This window comes from Harmonia axyridis, chromosome 6 (assembly GCF_914767665.1).
Source record: "Harmonia axyridis chromosome 6, icHarAxyr1.1, whole genome shotgun sequence".
Taxonomy (NCBI): domain Eukaryota; kingdom Metazoa; phylum Arthropoda; class Insecta; order Coleoptera; family Coccinellidae; genus Harmonia; species Harmonia axyridis.
The window spans coordinates 23,741,113-23,755,637 of NC_059506.1; the positions used below are offsets into that span (position 1 = coordinate 23,741,113).

The window sequence follows — 14,525 nt, forward strand, 5'->3', positions numbered from 1 at the left end:
GACCATTTCGGCAATATGTCATACCTTGGGTAAAAACTCAACGGTTCATGAGATAATGGGATTTTTATGAAAACAATGGTGGCGATGAGGACTCACATTTTTTGAGTTTTTCATCAGAAAATTCTTTTTTCGAAAAAAAAATTTTTTTTCGAATCTGTAAATATGTAGTATTGTAAGACTGTTTGCGGTTTGGACCAAAAATTGTACAGGGTGTTCATAAGAAGATCATAAACTCAAATTCATCAAAACTCAAGATTTTCAAATTAGAACCTATATTTTTTATTATTTCACTCAATTCTACATATAAAAGAGTGGGGGATACTTAAGAAAACCCTATACCTAAAGAGCTATCGAGGAAGAACCATAAATGAGGTAAAACAGCAATTCCTCACTGTGAGGAGAAGTCTATGACATCAGGAAAATACTGATAGAAACTAAAATTCGATGTTTAGATCACTAAATTTCACATATCATGAATTATAATTATAATTTTAATTAATTTTTCGTTGGATTGTTGAGAAATCCATAAAACAATACAATTTTCAATTTCGAATAGTTCATTACAATTCTTGAAATGTCAAATTTAGTTATGGAAACATCGAATTTTAGTTTCTTTCTGTTTTCTGGAAGACCCAGACTACCCCACACAGTTATAAATTGCGGTTTTTTCTTCTTCAAATTTCTTCCTCGATAACTCTGTATTCATTTCAGGTACAGGATTTGCTGAAGTAACCCCCACTATTTTTGTACGTAGAATTGAATGAAATAATAAAAAATATAGGTTCTGATTTGAAAATATTGAGTTTTAATGAATTTGAGTTGTCCAAATTCATGATCTTCTTATGAAGACCTTGTAAATTTTTGGTCCAAACCGCAAACAGTCTTATAATACTACGTATTTGCAGAATAGAAAAAAAAATGTTTCTGCCGAAAAATTCATAACATTGAAAAGAAAGACGTAAACGAACATTCGAGCGAAACTAGCATAAATCGCAAAATATAAATCGAATTTCAAATTACTATCTTCAATATAAATGGGTATGTATTACCAAAAAGAAAAAGTGCAGATAGCTAAAGATTATAATTTGATGATTTTAGCGGAATGTTTGGTAGATCTGAATGAGAAATTTTCCGGAATAGTTAAGAACCAGGTTCCCAATTACCAATTTGTCCCAGTTCATCACAAAAGCAAACAGCCCACTGACCTAGATAAGCAATTTACGAAGATCTCTTCAACTCAGAGTGTTCGGGTAGATGGATGATGGCATTTTTATACCTGCATAAATCAACGTTGAAATCTTCGGCAGTGCGGCTACTTGAGAAGTCACAATTGAGTTAAATAATAATCCTAACAATTCCATTAGCACTCACTTGGTGGTATATAAATATTTTCTGTTTTTATCTCATTATATGTATTTATCTTCTGAATACAATGATAATGGAAGCGTATTAATTAATTGGATAATATGTACGTTGCTTGTAACGACTTTAAATTTGATTCATATACAGTGTATTCCAAATTGGATTGCCTATTAAGTGATTATACGATATTCTCTATGAGGCTGAAATATGTTTGCCACCTAGGCGCTTAAAATAACTGCAATTTTACCATTTATGATCATCTTTAATTAAATTCAATGGTTCATCTTATCTTCAACGTCTTCCCTTTCTACGTACGATATTGCCTAGCCAACAAAAACACATTTTTTTGTTGAAATTCGACTTTATTTGTCAGCATCGTCACCTTCAAGAATAATACCATGTAGGTACTCCAACGCTCCTCTACCTTTTCTGTAGAAAAAACCGTTTTTGCGTTCATTAGATCCAATTTTTTTTCCTGGAGTATTCTTTTGAGGTTTGCAAAAAGCTAGTCATCATTAGGGACCAGATCTGGTGAATAAGCAAGGTGATCAAGTAGTGGAAAGCGCAATGGTTTTTATCGATTTGTAACAAGGACCAATATCAATACACGAAACTCGTTTTTATCTGTTTTTTAAATAAAACCATATATATTAGGTGTACAACTTTGCTTCCGCCGTTTTGCAATAGATGGCTATAGCGGTAATTGGTAGTCGAAATAAATAGATCGATGATGTCACACAATAAGCTTAGGTTCTTGTAAACATAACATCATCGAAATATTAGTCGAATACGAGTCAGCTTACCAGCCAAATTCTCGTCATTTGCGGAAGGTTCTTCAACTTGAAGAAACCTGCGGCTGAGGCTCATCGAATGCTTTCAAATACCTATGGTGATGCCGCTATTAGTGAAAGAACGTGCCGAGACTCGAGAATAGTTTCAACGTTTCAAGAACTGTGATTTTGACGTCGAACCAGCATGGCGGTGGAAGGGAGAAGGTTTTCGAAGATGCAGAATTGGAGGTATTACTTGATCAAGCATTGTGTCAAACGCAACAAGAATTGGCAGGTTCATTGGGAGGGACACAATAAGCCATTTCAAAACGCCTGAAAGTAATGGGAATGATTTAGAAACAACGAAATTGGGTGCCGTACGAGTTGAAGCCGTCATTGGAAATTTTGCCAAGATGTACCAGTAAAGACTTCTAGGCCAAATATTCACTTTATAACAATACTTTCGTTCAACGATAAATGTATGTTACCAGACATATTTGAATTTCTCTTAGTTTTTATGAACATAACAAGTTATGTGGTACAATAGAAGAGGACGTTGCTACTAGCTCATTTTTTTTTGTGATGTTGGTTCACTCTTCATATGAACGTGCGTGAAATTTCATTTCAATCTGCCAATTCATTCTTTGTTCACAAGCCATTGAGTATCGACGTGTCACAGTATTTTTTTACAATAAAAAAATCAAGAATCGTGCACTGATTGAATTTTTATTGTTGAAAGGTTTAAAAGCAACGAAAGTTGAATGGTTAAAAGTACTCTTTGCCTTCAATTAGTACAGTAGAAAGATAGGTTGCTAAATTCAAACGTGGTCGTACAAGTCTTGATGATGATCCACGTCAAGTACGTCCAAAAACAGCAACAATACCAGAAACTGTAGAAAAAAATACAGAATATCGTATTGGAAAATCGTCGAGTAAATGAAAGAGTTTTAAAAGAAGCCCTAGGCATCTCGTTGGGTAGTACCATTGGAAATTCCTTATACTATGGTAGTACCTATGAGCAATATTTTGACTGAAGTATTGGGTTTCAGAAAGATGTGTGCAAAATGAATGTCACATTCGATTACGATGAAACGAAAAACATTCGAATGCGACTTTCTCGCCAACATTTAGAGCGATTTCGAAAGAAAGAAGTGAATTTTGTGCGAATCGATTCACCACTATGGTAGGGACTTAGTTCGATCACCATCATCCTGAATCAGAACAAGAGGCTAAAGAGTGGTGTGTGCCTAGTTCTTCAGCTCCGAAATGAGTTTGTGTCCAGAAATCATACAAGAAGGTAAAGCATCAGTTTTTTGGTATGCGAAAAGAATTTTGTTTGTGATTCACTTTAAAGCAGGTAAAACAATAAATTTTGAATATTATTGTAATCTTTTAGACCAGCTGAAGGAAAAACTTCATGAAAAAAGAACCCGTTTGCACAAGAAAAAATTTTTTTTCATCGGGACACTGTGTCACAAGACCCTTTTGATATTAGCTAAAATCCATGAATTAAAGTTCAAATTGTTAGAGCATCTACCGTGTTCACCAGATTTTGCTCCTAGCGACCTCCACAAAGAATCATGCGTAAAAAGCGTTTTTCATCAAATGATGAGGTCATAACAGCTGTAAAAGCGTATTTTGCAAAATATCCTTGAGATTCTCACTTCAGAGATTGAATTCATAAATTGGAATCTCGTTGAAACAAGTGTATGTTCAGAGAGACTATACTAAATAATAAAATATTGCAAAACTTATTGCAACTCATTTTGCAATACTCAATTTATAGCAACGCTTTCATTTAACGATTAATGTATGTTGCTATTTGAATCTCTTTTAGTTTTTATCGGTTTGTATGTACAGGGTGGGCAAATAAGCGAGGTAAGCGGCTATATCTCAGGATCCACTAATCGTAGAGACTTGCGGTAAAAATTTTTAACACTAAATTGTACAAGAAAACACACTGGAAATTGTTTTGAGGTTCATACTTGTACCGCTAGGGGCCGCAATAGCTATCGTCGAATAGAAAAATTAATTTTACTCGAAAATGTTTCATATGAAGTTGAAGAAAAAATATCATCACTGTAATCCTTGGAAAATTCTCTCTTTTTGAATTGTCACTTCGATTTTACGACATCAAATAAGGGTAGGGGAAAGGGAGAAATCTGTCTGATTGAAATGCCTGTAACTTCAGTTTGGCTCAACATTAGATCTCGTCTGAAACATAATATTTTGTTGATTGAGGACAAAATATATTCATGATAAATTTGGTTTTGCTGCTTTCTATGGGGGGCGCTTAGTCAGAAGTTCATTGTTTTGTTCATTTTACTTCGAAATTTCAAATGTAATGATAGGACTTTCTTAACAGAAACAGAAATTCCATCAAATTTGCATGAAAAAACCTGCAGGTCGCAAAGCGATAGTTTCAGGCGTTCTGAAGTTATGTCCGAAAGAATATATTCTTCAACTGATGCACTGCGAAAAACCAAATTGTGTCTTTAAGTTCTGACAGAAACAGAAATCCCATCAAATTTGCATGAAAAAACCTGCAGGTCGCAAAGCGATAGCTTCAGGTGTTCGGGAGTTATGGCCAAAAGAAGACACAATATAGTTTTTCAGTGCATCAGTTGAAGTATATCTTTTTTCGGCCATAACTCCCGAACACCTGAAGCTATCGCTTTGCAACCTGCAGGTTTTTTCATACAAATTTGATGGGATTTCTGTTTCTGTCAGAACTTAAAGACACAATTTGGTTTTTCGCAGTGCATCAGTTGAAGAATATATTCTTTCGGACATAACTTCGCACGTTTGAAAATCGAATTTACTTTAACGTTCGATGAAATGTTCGCTATTTAACCGACAGCTTGTACCAAACTGTTATTTCATTGTATAATGTATTTCTATTATTCGCATTACGTCCACTTTTATTGTTATGGATCCAACTTCCTTCCACAGAATCCTTTGATGTGGCTATTCTTAGATGGCAACGGAAGAAAGGAAATTCTGCGAAACATAAAATTCGATCCGCATAGAAAACACACAAAAACATAAAACATTATTGGCACGAATCGACCTCCGAAGTCACGAAACTGATATCAAAATTTCAAAGGGAAAATTCGATCGTAGAAAGCCGAACCAAACGGCAACAGTTCTGCAGTAAATTAAGCGGATCTACGTCGTCGTATTGCAGTTATTTATACCGCGAAATTTACGGTTCAATATTTCACTTTCGTCGTCCTCCTGAATTTGAAATATTACAAATTAGTTTTTATTGTTACAATCCCGGTTTCGCACAGCTGGGCGACCTCAGAAAGAGCAGGTTTGGTCGACGATTTCGAGATTTTCTTTTGAAGCCAGCCTCCGAGCATAATTGAATTTTTGACGGTGCAGGGATTTTATTTTTTATTTTTTTCGAAGAACTGCAGTTTATCAAAGCAGATTGGTGAGGAAGGAAGAAAAAAAGAATATTCTTTGTTTGCAGGTTTTCTATTTTTGGTGGAAAATTTCCACTGGGATTAGTTATTTTTGCCGGGTTGCCATTTTGACTGAATGTCTGTAATTTTACGATTTTCGATTGAAAAATTTGATGTCCGTGATTTTACTATTTTTGACTGAAAAATTTGATGTCTAGATTTGTCTTTCAGTTTGACTGTTTGTCTGTGTTATATACTTGGTTATACACTACAAGTCTCGAAGTGAATGTGCTAGGACTTACAAATAGGGTTCCGAAGTTATACCCATATGAAATTTTGTTTGTTTTTGTGATTGCAAAAATATACATTCTATTGAATCGAAATTGAGAAATCAGTGGCAAAATAAGAAAATTTGTTGAGTTTTGTCATTGGAAGATTTGAAAATTTTATTCAGTGAAATATTCGTATATCAGAATGTCTCTGTCGAAATTCATTGAAATTTTGAGAGTTCATAAAGTTCATTGATAATGAAAAAAAAAAGAAAAAGTTTTTCGCATATAATAACTCCATGAAACACAAAATATCCTTCAGAGAACGGACTGATTTTTATCTGAATTTTTCGGTTATTTGCAAGCAGGGTCGAAGAAATTATGATAATCAAGAAGATACAACAAGAACGGGAATTTGGTAGGTGTCAAGTTCATAGCTAGCTCGTTCTTTATAGTTTGAAATCTAAGACGAATCCAAAAATGAATTCAAATTGAGCACAAAAATGATTTGATCATTATATGAATGAAATATAATAACGAAAAACATACAGGCCAAATTTAGTGATGAAATAATATGGATACCAATTCGAACAAGCGTTCAAAAACTCCCGACTTCAAAAATGTTCTTATTTCTGTCTTTGCCATATCATATTCCTATTTATATAGAAATCTAATGAAGCAAAAAGGGCGTATATTTACAGTACAGAATGTAATAGTTTGTTGAACCATCTGTTGACTGTAGCATCATCATTTGGTTTATTCATTTGATTTATGAAATAAAATTAGTCTTTATGGTTTTGAGTGATATTTTGGTTTAATATGCAATATTAATATTAAGTATTCCCATGGGGTAATATTGAATTCATGCAAGTGTAATTTCGGACATCTTGGCTCCAATGATTATTGGCATGGTATAAACTTTTGACTTCGAATAACCACACATCCAAAACACACAAGATACGTAATAGCATGATCGAGGTGGTCACCAAAACGGCAGATGACACCATCAAGAAAAAAAATCTTGCAATTTTTACGTTTTGTGTGTTGAAACTATATTTCGCAGAGAATTTTTTTTTCAATTGAGAAAAAAAAATCTGACTTTGTCTTAGTCTTATTCGGACCAGAATTTGCACCAAGGTGTGACGCGTTTTGAATGCATAGTTTCCTCATAGAGGATTATACTCGGGATCATATGAGTTCACAAATGGCTTTTTCGCAAATCAACAGAGCTTTCGTAAAGAAAATGTATTTCTTTTCTAGGAATTATATTGTGCGAAATCTACAAGTATACTTGTTGTTCATGGATTCAATTGATCACATGATAATTGAAACGAATTTTTTTCCAATTTCAGCCTAAACCTCGTATTTCAGATGTAGGAAAGAAATAATAATATTTGTATTTAATATCTGATATTTCTGAATCGAAGTTCATTATTTATTCTATTGGTTCAAGGTCCAAAGTTAGAAATTTGGGATAAATGATCGATATTCTGATTTTCTTTATAATGCAACCCGTGAGAACATCTTAAATTTCCTCATTATTTGGTCATGATCATACACTCGCGAACATCATTACACGGAGATAATAGTAGTGCATTATACCTACGTGCCTCAATTTTTATTTCTGAGGTAAAAATATACGTTTTTTCATGCCTGACTATAGTTTTCTGATATATATTTCATGACAAATAGAATCGAAGCAACTTTTTACATTTATCAACGAAATAAGAATATTGATAGGTGATTTTGATTATAACAATTTAAATTTTTAGGAATCGTGCATACGAAATTTTGGAAATAAATTCGATTTTAGAGATCTCCTTGAAATGGGAATAAGTCACTTATGTTCTAATATAAATTCCATGTCAAACAGAAATATTGACATCTACCAAAACATTTGAGGGTGGTGATGCATTCAAAATTTACAAGAAGTTGCTGCTAGAAATTTCTATATCTCCGATAAATCCTGATGGTCAAGTAAACACATGTGAAAAAAACTTCTTGGAGAAATGAACTAATCTCCTGATTTTCTTTTTAACTTGTTCCCTGAGCCTTGTAATGGGGATGAAGTGAATATTAAGCTGGTGTCTCATATTCTCAAAAACATATTGGGAGAAATGATCGATATTCTGATTTTCTTTACATTACAACCCGTGAGAACATATTGAATTTCCTCATTATTTGATCATGATCATATACTCGCGAACATCATACATGAAGATAATAGTAGTGCATTATACGAATTTAATTTTTTGGGAATCGTGCATATATAATTTTTAGAAGAAATTTGATTATATAGATCTCCATGGAATGAGAATAAGTCACTTATGTTCTAATATAAATTCCATGTCAAACTGAAATATTGACATCTAAACCAAAACATTTGAGGGTGGTGATGCATTCAAAATTTACAAGAAGTTGCTGCTAGAAATTTCTATATCTCCGATAAATCCTGATGGTCAAGTAAACACATGTGAAAAAAACTTCTTGGAGAAATGAACTAATCTCCTGATTTTCTTTTTAACTTGTTCCCTGAGCCTTGTAATGGGGATGAAGTGAATATTAAGCTGGTGTCTCATATTCTCAAAAACATATTGGGAGAAATGATCGATATTCTGATTTTCTTTACATTACAACCCGTGAGAACATATTGAATTTCCTCATTATTTGATCATGATCATATACTCGCGAACATCATACATGAAGATAATAGTAGTGCATTATACGTATTTAATTTTTTGGGAATAGTGCATATATAATTTTTAGAAGAAATTTGATTATATAGATCTCCATGGAATGAGAATAAGTCACTTATGTTCTAATATAAATTCCATGTCAAACTGAAATATTGACATCTAAACCAAAACATTTAAGGGTGGTGATGCATTCAACGTTTAGGAGAATTTGTTGATAGAAATTTCGATATTTCGGATAAATCTTGATTGTCAAGTAAACACATGTAAAAGGAACTTATTGTAGAATTGAACTGATCTCCTGATTTTTTCTTCACTTGTTCCTTGAGCGTTTTAATGGGGATGATGAGAATTTTAAGCTGATATCTGATATTCTCAAAAACATATTATTTTTCCACCAAGATAATTGAATTGACATCGATCATAAAAAAAAATTATTTGAAGTTGTTCTTTTCTAAACTCACCAAAATATCCTTTATCAGCAGAAGCAACTCCACTAAACCAAACGACACGACAAAACTTAAGTCACAAATCACAACAATAGCACAATCTCTCTCGAACAAGTACCAACCCTTCCTTAGATAAAACTCCTTGGGCCGATATTTTTTCGGAGAACAAAAATTAACCTTTACTTGGTCCGCAACCAGTCAACGCTGATAAACAGACTGCTTGCATTTAATCACTGACACTTGTCTTGTCCTTGTTATCGTCTATTGAATAGGATCGAAGCAGAAAGAACAACTTCACGTTGGTAAACTTGTAATATCGGCTATTCCACCAGCTCTATTCGCGTTCACTCAATTGAACAGTTGACGATGAAGTGTTCGAGTATCAAGTAACCTCTGAGCACAGCCCACTACTATTTTACTCCGCGGACAGGTGAATTGAGTGGGGGAGTTGTTTTGCTTGGCTCAAAAACAACTACAATTCAAACTGCGACCAGGTGCAGAAGGGTGGAAAGTGGAGGTTGCATGTACGGGAGCTTCTTTCAACCCTCCTGCTTAAAGTTGGGTTGTGGCTAACGTCTATGCTAGTGACGGAAGGGATGTGGGTTCGAATCCATCACTAACATAAGAAGAGGAAAGATTCGAAGGGCTAAGAGTTCAGGTAAAGGGTGTTTTTTTTTAGAGCTATAGAACTTTAAATTGCAATAAAACAACGATGGATTATTCGATTGACATGAATTCTATTCATCCGCAAGATAATCTTGTGGCATTACATTTTAAATATGATTTCTTACATATGACCGCCACGGCTGGCTCGAATGTAGTCCAATCTGGACGTATATGTGGCCGTATATCGGCCATAATACGGCGAATGTTGTCTTTCCAATGGTCAAGGGTTTGTGGCTTATCCGCATAGACCAATGACTTTACACAGCCCCACAGAAAGTAGTCTAGCGGTGTTAAATCACGAGATTTTGGAGGCCAGTTCACAGGTCCAAAACGTGAAATTAGGCGGTCACCAAACGTGTCTTTCAATAAATCGATTGTGGCACGAGCTGTGTGACATGTTGCGCCGTCTTGTTGGAACCATAGCTCCTGGACATCATGGTTGTTCAATTCAGGAATGAAAAAGTTAGTAATCATGGCTCTATACCGATCACCATTGACTGTAACGTTCTGGCCATCATCGTTTTTGAAGAAGTACGGACCAATGATTCCGCCAGCCCATAAAGCGCACCAAACAGTCAGTTTTTCTGGATGTAACGGTGTTTCGACATACACTTGAGGATTAGCTTCACTCCAAATGCGGCAGTTTTGTTTGTTAACGTAGCCATTCAACCAGAAGTGCGCTTCATCGTTAAAAAAAATCCCCTCATGAAATCGGGATACGTATTCCGCACAGAACCATTATTTTCGAAATAAAATTGCACTATTTCCAAGCGTTGTTCAGGCGTGAGTCTATTCATGATGAATTACCAAACCAAACTGAGAATAAATCACTTGACAGATGTTAAATCAGTCGTCATCTTGAACAGTATTGCCAATTTATAGTCATAGAAAAAAAAACCCCATACATTTCCGGGGTGGCAATGCCCACTATCCAATCCCGCAAAGGCGGGATCCCTCTGAAATTCTGCAGAATCAAAATTGCGGGATTTTCCATGCGGGGTTCAATATAAATATTGCATATTAGACAATAAAAGCGCAAACGTCTATTTAAATGTCCCAGAAAGCAATAAACCACTCATAAGTTACTGACGAAGTTGCAACAATAGTTACTGCTGAAACTACTCTACAATTCATGATCAGCAAATTGGAAAGTCATTATAACTCGAAATTGAGTGAAGCAATGGTTGAAGCGTTAATTTCTAGGATAAAAGAGCGCCGTTATTAATGACATGTATGGTAACGTATTTAGAAAACCCAAGAAAATATCTCGAATTTCTGGAATAACAGTCAATGTCTACAAATGGCCAAGAAGATACATTCGTACTTCATAGCAAATCAACATTACGAAATTAAATTAAGAGTTTGACTGACAGGCTGCAGATAGACACGTCTTGAGAAGACAAAACACAATCCCAAACCGAAAAATATTTCACTTATGCTGATGAGGATAAAGCACCTTTATCTAATCTAGCAACGAGACGTGAACCATTGTCTTTGAATTTAAAAGAGGAATCGAATCATAGTATTCGTACTGCTTGGGTATCAGAATCAAAGCCTTCTTATATGGCTGTACAAGCACGAGTATACGAAAAACACTTGACCAGTCAATTAACATGAAATGACCCTTTTTGAATGCAGACCGAATAGAGGTATGGGTACATACTTGGAAGCTGTTTACCACACCGACCCTCGACTTAATTTCTACCAATGACAAACGCTCAATTTTGAATAACAAATGGTTTCTAGTTGGAAAAATTTTGAGACAGCACTTGTCGATAGATTTATCGAGTTCACCCGCCGCAAAACTTGACAACTGTTGCCATAAAATGAACACTTTTATACTTTAGTATGTTTTAATAGCATCAGACCTTTTTATGAGCATGTTTAATAATTTCCACCCCCCTGGGTGGGGGGAAGGAAATTGAGGGCGCCTATACTCAGTTGCGGGGTTCTTTTTCATGAACAAAAAACATACATGTCCAAAATTGTAGATGGAGTAAGTGGAAAACTTTGTGAAAAAGCCAAAAAAGATATGCTCTATATTCATTGCAGAGCGCAAATATTGGCATTAGCTGTAGCTTCTTGCAGAAATAGAAATACAAAAATTGAAAACGTTTTTTATGTATTAAAAGTCATCTGCAAACTGTTCAGCAGGTCCTCAAAAAAATAAAATATTCTGCACGAAATTCAATTTGTTTTGAATGATCCCATTCTAAACATGCATAAAAGATAGATGGTTGTCGCACTATAGAATAGTGAATTGTGTTTTCAGAAGGCTGAATTCCATTTTAATGGCTTGAAAATACATACTGGTACAAATTTGACATCGCTTGAAGAGAATTTTGCTTGAAATCAATAATAAGAGTTTCATGGTCCCTGCCATTTGATGAACAAGGTGCAAAGTGCTCTCTATTCTCAGCAATGCTTTGCGATAAAAAGACTTGTGTCTGACCAGAGCAACAACAAAATTGCATCAACAGATATTGTGAATCAGTGCGGGAATGAGATGGGAGTCAAAGTCAAAGTATCGATGAAATTAAAGGCGAAATCCAACTTATTCAAAATCAAAAAGGTATAGCAATATTGAAATCTTGTAAACGTATTTTGACAGCATAGTCAGTGAAATTTATGACTGATTCATTGCTAAATCGATTGGAATTGAGGCTTTATCAGGCAAATTTAAAACCCTCCAGTCATTTATGCTACCCACATAAGATGAAATAAAAAAATTCGAAATCAAATACCTTGCTCTCAAATCTCAATGCAAATTTTGTATTATCAGACAAAATCATTCAAATTATACATTCAGGCAATGCTCAATAATAATTTGATGAAGATGAATGATAATCAGATTTCAAAGATTTTGGAATCAAATTGTGAAAAGGAACCTAAAAGAATAAGATTCTTGTAAATGGTCTTTTTCACATTCTAACTAAACAATAAAATCAAAATAACAATAAAGTAGTTGGGTATAAAAATTTCTTTGATTGCCAAATTAATTTTTCTCAATTTGAGCAAACATACGTGTGCAATACAATGAATTTTTGTAAAGGAGCATCAATAAATTGTCTATCTATTTATCTATCTATCTATATATCTATCTATCAGTTCAAAACTCATCAGTTATCAATACACCTAGGTACACTTCACTTTACAACTTCATATTACGAGAACCATATAACTTAAAATCACCCGTCATAAACAAATGAAAATGATTAGCTTTGAATAGAGAAAAAAAATCTGAAAAAATTATAGATTTGTAAATTGAGGGTGAAGAAATAATTCGGCATATAATCCATAACGTTATACTGGTTATACAGAAAGTTCAGATAAAAATGAGTAATTCTCTGGTGTTCTCCCGTACTCTAATGTTTACATCTGGAACATATTGACTTGCATGGTAATTTCAGAAACAAATTTAATGAAGTGGAAATTTGATAGTTGATATAATTTAAACAAATATGAGCTTAGTTATGTTACGGATGACAGTTCGGTTCTCGCTTTAAAAAGTTGTAATTGAAAGGCAATAAATTTTATGCGGTACTTACTATTTTCACTTTACTTGATGAACCTATTCATCACGAAACACTTAACATCAACGAATTGTTCGGAACTTTTTTCTAATCTGAGTTGGATGACAATTTGTTCGAAAGATTAATAACTTATTTCAACAGAAGAGCTTTAAATCTTGATGAAACAGTTTCATCAGTGCATGTTATCAATGCACAGAACTGTATATTGGTATATGTAAATAAGCGCACAAATTTGCTTCCGCCGTTTTTTCCAAAATTCGAGGCCATATTCTGAAAGACTGGTTATACATTTATGATTCAAAGTGTTGTCAATCGCTGGCCAATTCTTTCCATCTTTTGGAGCGATGCACGATTCGATCCAATTTTTTACTTCTTCATAAAACCGGAAGTGCTGGTCAGCCAGGCCGTGAATCATTGATCGAAAGAAGTGATAGTCCGAGCAAACAACATTTCAACGTTCCCAATTAAGTTTCAACCACTTTCGTAACATGGGGTCGAGCATTGTCATACTGTAAAATCATTTGATCCGTATTGCGGCCGTTTGTCTTTCAATGCTCGGCTCAAACGAATTGATTACATTCGATGACGATTGCCTCTGATTGTTTCAGTCGGTTTTAACAACTCATAATGCACTACGTCGAGCAGGTCCCTCCAAATACTGAGCATGACCTCGGACCCGTGAATATTCGGTTTGGTCGTCGACGAGGAAGCATAGCCGAGATATCCCCATGATTTTCTGCGCTTGGGAATATCGTATTGAACTCATTTTTCGTCTTCAGTCACAATCCGATGCTGCAATCCCTTCCGTCTTAGCTTGCAAGCAGCCGTTCACAAGCAAACTAACGTCCTTCCATATCTCTGGGCTTCAACTCGTACGGCACCCAATTTCCTTGTTTCTGAATCATTCTCATGTTTTTCAGGCGTTTTGAAATGGCTTGTTGCATCACTCTCATCATCCTGCCAATTTTTGTTGCGTTTGACACAAGTCTTGATCAAGTAAAGCCTCCAATTCTGCATCTTCGAAAACCTTCTCTCTTCCACCGTCATGCTAGTCTTCCACGTCAAAATCACCGTTCTTGAAGCGTTGAATAGCGGCCTCGCCATTTGAGAGCATTCGATGAGCCTCAGCCGCAGATTTCTTCATATTAAAGTAGAGCAATTAAACCTTCCCGAAATGACGAGAATTTGGCTCGTAAGCTGACATGTTTAATCGAGAATAACTTCATGATGCAGACACAAAGCGACTAATATTTAGATGGCGTTTTGTTTACAATTAATACCTAAGCTTATACAATAAGTTCCTTTTTGCACAATGTACTCTAGGCCTAATTGAAATCTCAAAACTCATAGAAAATCACAGGAACAAAAGAATT

General features: G+C 34.8%; 1 protein-coding gene across 1 annotated transcript in view; it reads right to left on the reverse strand.

The window, feature by feature from the left end:
• LOC123681662 overlaps nucleotides 1-9,347 on the reverse strand; it is a 94,129-nt gene extending 84,782 nt beyond the window's left edge. The window contains exon 1 of the mRNA XM_045619895.1: nucleotides 8,969-9,347. The gene's annotated coding sequence lies outside the window, so the exon portion shown is untranslated. The remainder of the gene's footprint in view (nucleotides 1-8,968) is intronic.
• Nucleotides 9,348-14,525: the final 5,178 nt, after the last annotated feature.